This window comes from Pundamilia nyererei, unplaced genomic scaffold (genome assembly GCF_000239375.1).
Source record: "Pundamilia nyererei isolate P.nyererei 1_Seehausen unplaced genomic scaffold, PunNye1.0 scaffold00002, whole genome shotgun sequence".
Taxonomy (NCBI): domain Eukaryota; kingdom Metazoa; phylum Chordata; class Actinopteri; order Cichliformes; family Cichlidae; genus Pundamilia; species Pundamilia nyererei.
This window is the reverse complement of record NW_005187403.1, coordinates 3,684,698-3,692,091: the sequence shown is the minus strand read 5'-3', so window position 1 is coordinate 3,692,091 and position 7,394 is coordinate 3,684,698. Positions and strand designations below refer to the sequence as shown.

Sequence of the window (7,394 nt, the reverse complement as noted above, 5' to 3'; positions counted from 1 at the left end):
GGCTACTAAATGATAATCATAATCACAACAGTATCAGATCATAAATCATAATATAGAAAAACACCAAGATAACTGAAACACCAAGTACCAGAGAAACATAAAGGAAAATCCATGATGCAAAAGTACCAAAACATAATGAACTCAAAATACTGGGTCCAACGGACCCAGAACCGTGACAGAACCTACCTTTCTGTTTAAAAAGAAAGACACCAAACTTTGACCAGTATGTAAATTATACCTTATTATTCTATTATCTAGATTATGTGAATGTGTTTACAGCCTAAAGTGAAGTGTGTGAATTTACATACAACTTGCCATCGGGTATATTTGCTTACTCATTTCTAACTGACGTGCTTGGCTGCTAAAGTTAGTGCTAAACAAGAACAACAGGTTTTACTGTGTATCTTTGACAGCCCACATGACAGGGTAATCTAAAAAACCGTAACATAACTAGCTCTTTGCATGCTTATTCGTCCATTAATTACTTTTAAACACAAGAACCCCAAACTGAAAGAATAATATGCAGATTGGAGCATTTATTTAACTCACAAATGATAAAAATATAGGCAGACACTTTGGGTAAAACAGTATTTGCATTGTCATTTGGTCATTTTAACTCATCACTGATGCTTCCTTTCAACATCTACTAACCACAGTGTTATTCAGCTGTGTGAGGCCAATACAAATGTTTTTTTGTTTCTCATGTCATATAAAGTATTTTATGCCATTGGATTGATGGCTTTGCTCCTAAATATGGCACATCATTTTGTTATCTATATATGAATCGACAAATAACAGTATGATCCCTGCTTTAAAGAAATTGGTGTATAGTATTCAGAATACCATTTTACTACAATTAGAATAGACAAATAAATCTACCAAACACCACATGGACTTGATCAATACACTATGTAGTTGAATATCTACCACTTGTAACCACTTGTATAATGGCATACCAATAATTAGAGGTATGCCATCATACAACATAGCATACCACTTTATCTATCCATGAAGCCAGATAGGACACAACAATTAGTTAAACTGCAGTTGTCTTAAAGACATAAACACCATGGATGGCCTCTAATTTTCTGCTTCTAAATTCACATAAAACTGAGGTTATTGTACTCAGCCCTAAAAATTGTAGAAATATGGTATTTAACCGGATACTTATTCTGGATGGCATTACGGTGGTCTCCAGTAACACTGTGAGGAACCTTGGCGTCATTTTTGACCAGGACATGTTCTTTAATGGACATATTAAACAAATATGTGGTACTGCTTTTTTGTATTACCGTTATATCTTTGAAATTATGAATATCCCGTCTCAGGATGACGCTGAAAAACTAGTTCATGCATTTATTACTTCTAGGCTGGACTATTGTAATTCATTATTATCAGGATGTCCGAAAAACTCCATGAAAAGCCTTCAGTTGATCCAAAATCAAGAGTACTGGCAGGGACTAGAAAAAGAAAGCATATTTTGCCTATATTGGCTTCCCTTCATTGGCTCCCTGTTAAATCCAGAATCAAATTCAAAATCCTGCTCCACATATAAAGTCTTGAATAATCAGGCCCCATCTTATCTGGATGACCTCATAGGGCTGTATCACCTCATTGGGGCACTTTGCTCTCAGACTGCAGGCTTACTTGTGGTTCCTAGAGTATTTAAAAGTAGATCGGGAGTCAGAGCCTTCAGCTTTCAGGGCTCTCTTCTGTGGAACCAGCTTCCAATTTTGTATTAGGGAGACAGACATCCTCTCTACTTTGAAAATGTTAGGGCAGGATCAGGTGAGCCTGAATTCTCCCATAGTTACGCTGCAATAGCTGCTGGGGGATTCCCATGATGCACCTTTTCCACTCACCATGTCTTTATACACCTCTCTGCATTGAATCATTAGTTATTATTAATCTCTCACAGCAAGAGGATTCTGTGTTGGAATCCGCTGGAGTACCAGGAGTTCTCTCCAGGTCCTCCAGTTTCCACCCATGCTAGCATATGTGTGCAGGGTGTACCCACCTTTCACTCTATGACATCTGGGACAGGCTCCACCTTGAAGCTTCATGTAAAGTAGTATTACCTAATGGTGATTTGTTAGTGTATGTATTATCAACTTATAGAAAGTACAGTAAAGGGATATCACGTTAGCTTGGACCTCTGACCTCTTCTTCAAGGTCATATAAGGTCAAATTTTCATAAAAGTGTTGAGAATGAGCTGCTTAGTTAGGAATATACTGTAATATAAAGTTATTCAGTTATCCATTGTCTACTCCTATATAATGTTTGTATAATAAAGAAAACATATGTCATGCTACATTTACCCGATTTTTACTGCACTACAAACTTCTTACAAGTGAGCAAAGAAACAATACAAAAACCTGTTTGTCTGCTAGTCTGCTGTTGACAATAAGTAATTATTTGACAATAATAATTATTGGCAAATATATTAAATTGTCATTATTTGGCGACAATTATGCTGCCAAATAAAGTAGCATCCTGCACATAACAGGCCTACTTGCATGACTTTGCCCACTAGGTGTCTCTCTTGCCATACACAACGTCCATGTTAGAGCGCAAAGACGTTTCTCTTCAACACTTCTCAGAGTGTACTTCTCTGGTGAACAGTATGCTGCGTTATCCTCAGCATAAACCGATTGTTCGGTTTTCATCAACAGTCGATGGGAAAGGGAACTGGGCGTGAGTTCTCAACAGCTCTGTGGCCACCACACTGCACATCAAAAACAAACAAACCAAACAGCAACATCACAGCCTCGAGGATCCTCTGAAGAGTTTAGTCACAGCCAAATGCACCGTCAACGAGCACCGCAGATGTGACTCACACAAGATGCTCACAGATAAAATTGGACTTCCCGTTCCCAGCTCTCCCCCCTTTTACTAAAAACCACAGAGACCTTTGTAATCCTATAGGACCTGACACTGGCTCAATGTGACTCAGTCAGACTTTGTGGCATTTCCTATATGTTATTGTTTCACAATGTCTTGGAGTGGCTGTTTAAAGTCTTGAGTCCACAAAGCACAACACCGGAACAATACCTTTAATTTTCTCTTGACTCTTCTGTCACAATGCTGGGTGGATCCTGTTTGGTCTTCTGAGGAACCACTAAACCATTACGTGGACTGCTGCGACGCAGATCCTGCACACTGTATCAGGATTTTACTAAAGCATTTGCCTTTCAAACCAAGTTAAGCACCGCTCCTATCCACGCAGCCTGCTTAGTAGTTACTTTGTAGAAAGATTTAGAGACATATATATATACAGATACGTTAATCATATTAATGATTACGTTAATCATGCATTAGACTCCTCTAATGCATACTTTATTAAGAGTCTGAACGGTCAGAAAGTCCTTTAAAAAAGAAAAAAGAAAACTTTAACTGAACTCATCTTTAGCGATTACTTGGTAATTATCTTACACAGTGGGATGGTATGGTACATGTTCTCTTTCCTTCGCTCGGTTTCGTGCGCGAGGTTACGGTCCTCCCAGTTGCCACTGTGGACACACCCACTTGTTTCAGTGAGAGAGAAGTGGGATCGCAGGAGAAGGAGGAGGACACATAGGATTCAGTCACACAGCAGCAGCAGCAGCTTTAGAGGAGCTCATCCAAACATCTCCGCTCATCCTTCACATCACAGCTACCATCTATTGATACTCGGCTGCCCAGAGGTCCATTGAAGCCTCGGTAAACTACCTGTAACTCACAATCGGCGTGGATCTCGACTTAGTATTCCGTGACCTTTCGGATATAAATCCCACGGAGTTGCACTCCCCGAGCGTAAGGCTTGCATCGTGGCTCTTGTAGAAGTGGCATGTTCGAGGGAAACTCCGGGCACAATTGAACTCCTGCTTTCACCCAAAGAGGTAAAACAAAATAAAGCATAATAATAATACTGATTATAATAATGATGATACTAATAATGCTAAACCACCTCACTGCATCATGTTAAAGCGTGTGGCTCGATTGTTACATAGTAACTACGAATGCATCCCCCTTCTGCTCCAGGATGGAGCATTAGGAAGCGCAACAATGTTTACATTCGCTGATCACGTTCAGGTTCATTTTATTGATTTATTGATTTATCGATAGCTGATCTCCCCTCGGTCGTCTGCGTTCATGTCCTCAGCTGTTTCCTTGCACATTCGTGCATGCTGGGGATGTTTTGCTTGTTTAAAATGCGACGTCAGGTGTGACACGCTCTTCTCGACGTTACAAAGCCATGATTTTAATTTATTTAATTAGGTTTTTTTGTTTGTTTTTTCAATTGTACGGCGTTTGTGCATTTAGACTTGAGATCGTACATTTCGATCTTCAACACTGAAGAAGCAGGCGAACACATCTATAGCTCATTGCTCTTTCCTCTTGTTTTGCATCTTGCTTCAATTACCACCCCCACTCACCGAGTGGCAGATGTACAGAACGAGGTCCACATAAGCTCCGGTGTTTACTTTTGAAGTGACTCCCCTCCCATCCCTCTTCCTGAGTCCATGGTTGACTGTGAACACCTGGCAATGATTTTTAAACAGGCTGTAGTCAGCCAGGCCCTGGCTCGAGTCCAGTGGCTGCATGTGCATGTCCTTTAACTGTGTGCTTTCTGAGTGAGGCGTGTAGTGTGGGCTTTCTGGGCTGTGTGCTCGGTGTGTGGATCTGATTTCTGTGAGGGGTGGGATGAGGAAGACATCTCTCTCTCCCTCTCTCAGCCACTGAGCCAACCACACATCTTGGCACTGCTGGCATTTCTTCCTGTCTGGACCCTTTGGTGTACTGACTGTGGTATTATAATAGAGGGAAGTCCTCCAGAGCAGCGTGGAAACCTCAATGCTGATAAGCTGTGACAAATTATTATTTTAGTCTAGTTGTTTGTATTAACTTGTGCAACAGAGATATTTGCTTTATTATACCACAAGCTGTCACATGTTGTAATGATCATCAAAGGGTTTGTGTTTGAAATTAGGCTGCATTATCTGCACATTTGCGGTAAATTGGGCACCACCTTTGCAACTGTGAGTCTTTCTCTCCACTGTCCTTAAAAATAAACTATAAAAATGACCACTTTGTAAAAGAAATAGAAATATTAATGGCACAGCAGAACTTCTCAGTACTCACAGCAATGTCTTTTGTTCTTTCTGACCAACAGTACAAAACCTTCAGGAATTTTCTCACCAATTTGGTTTGAATGGAGGCAGGGCGGGGACTTAAACTACTTGAGGTTGAACCTCTTTGTAGGTTATGTTAATAAAGTTTCATTAACCTAAAAATCTTTGCTACTTTGCTTTGTCATAAAGCTATGAATAAGTAGGAGGAAGAATGTTGCGCAAAGAAAAAAGAGTCAGAAACATCAGATAATCAGATACATTATGGTATGAAAAACTTGAGTCACCAAAGAGGGAAGTGCATGTTTCCCAACATGTTATGTAAATGTTGTCATTTGCTTATTATTATTATTATTTTTACTTTGAAATTGATTATATTTTCCTATATTCTCATGGAAAATGCACAAAATCCACCTTGTGCAGATTGCGTCTGCAGATGTGAAGATGTGTCCAGGAGTTTGTTCTCATTTAGAGCAGGAGTAAGACAGCCTGCATTAGTTCATAGCCGAAAAGTGTTTGTCAGTTTAATCCTAGCTTTGAAATAGTTTTCCTTTTGCATTCCGCTTGTAACTTCCATGTAATTTACAGTTTCCAGACAGCTGTCAGGATTTTTTACAGACTTGTCACACTCGTGATGTTTGAATGCGCCCTGTGCCTGTGCCCTGTGGATGATGAGATTAAGCAAATTTAAACAGTGATACGAGTTATCTAATTTCCTCTGTAATCAGTGCTTAAGATCAAAACAAGAGAAATGTGCTTATGTTTCAGAGGTTAGTCTAAGTTTAAGCTTATAATCAGGAAGCAAATCCAACACTTTTAAGCGTAAGTGCAGTCTTCAATTATTCTTTCTCGTTGCATTGTCTAAGATTTGTATAAAACTTTTTTTGTTTTGTTTTATTTATTTCTATTTTGAATCTAGCCGTGCTTGTATATGTCACAGACGGGTTTCGGGACCAGCTGCTTGAGCTGGTAATCCAGGCTTTACCCTTTAATATGCAAATAGTTGAGGCATGTGGTTTACTGATCTTTTCATTGTTCACCTTTCCCGCACTCCCCAGTATGCGGGCGTGAGTGAGCACTTTCGTTTGACAACAGGGAAAATGAAGATTGTGCAAACCGATCACCTTTGGTAATTGTGCTGGCCACCAGTGTTGTTTGGAGGAATGAGTGCATTGCAGTGAGATTAAAATGGAAAAGCTGTGTTGTGCTTTGCTATTTTATTGCCACTAAATGATTTGTTTGGCAAAAGAACAGAGACGGTTAGCAGCTCAGCTAAGTGTCTATCATTTACTGGTAGACTATAATTAGCTTGTAATCATTTTGCTACCTAGTATGAAGCTAAATTATTGGACTAACTGAAGTGTTTATCTGCCAGCTCCAGTGCCTGAGAGTACCAATGGTTCTATTTATTAATATGCCAATGATTAACAAGTGTGAAACCTCTTCATTTTAGCGCCTGACTTATAAGGATCACATATTTAAATCGAGTCACTTACAACCTCCAGTTAGAAACCCTGAGCTGCAATGTGTCCGTGTGTGTGTGTAGCATGTGACGTGTGCAAGGAGATTAGGTGAGGATGTTCTCCTTACAGATGAGCCAGAGGCCAGGAGTTGACAGGTTGCCAGTTTTGTCACTGCAGCAATGCAGTAAATCCTGTTCAACCGGTGGCGGTTGGTTTTGGGTTTCATTAACTTGTGATAAATAAGATTCTTCCTCTTTATACAAAGACGTGGAATGGCTGTGCACAGGCATCGCTGTCCTTTGAGTTGTGCGCTGACATCCCTGTGCGAACATGTTCAAAGGGACAAAGCCCAAAATCATTAGGATTCATCCTCTGAGCACCCTGAATGTCAAAAAAATAAAATCAAAATTCATAGCTGTTCATTCAGTATGCATTGAGATATTAAGCCCAAGGTATGAGTGCCACTGCTCACCAGAAATCCCCACTGGACTTGCATTCATACCTGCAGGGATTGGGCTTGATTTCCTATTCATGAGACTGCATTCTGAGGATTTTGGAACAGATGATGCAACTTAGCGAAAATGGAAACTGTCCTTAGCTCTCTGTAGCTTTCTGTTTTTTGAAGAGGAGTCATTTATGACAGCAAGGAACTTTTGAACTCTTTCACTCTTGAAGTGAAAATCCTATCATTCGAACATCAAATGCTCGCCACCTGTAGGTTTGTAAAACATTTGCTTGCTGACAGAGCTTGACCCCTTTCAGCTACAATAGATTTCACTTCAGGAGAGCCTTTGAAATGCAGAAAAGTGTGTGTATATATAT

At 39.9% G+C, this 7,394-nt stretch overlaps 1 protein-coding gene across 1 annotated transcript in view; it reads left to right on the top strand.

Moving 5' to 3' along the window:
• Window positions 1-3,559: 3,559 nt before the first annotated feature.
• The window catches only part of enc1 (ectodermal-neural cortex 1), a 12,416-nt gene continuing 8,581 nt past the window's right edge, over window positions 3,560-7,394 (top strand). The window contains exon 1 of the mRNA XM_005720185.1: window positions 3,560-3,879. The gene's annotated coding sequence lies outside the window, so the exon portion shown is untranslated. The remainder of the gene's footprint in view (window positions 3,880-7,394) is intronic.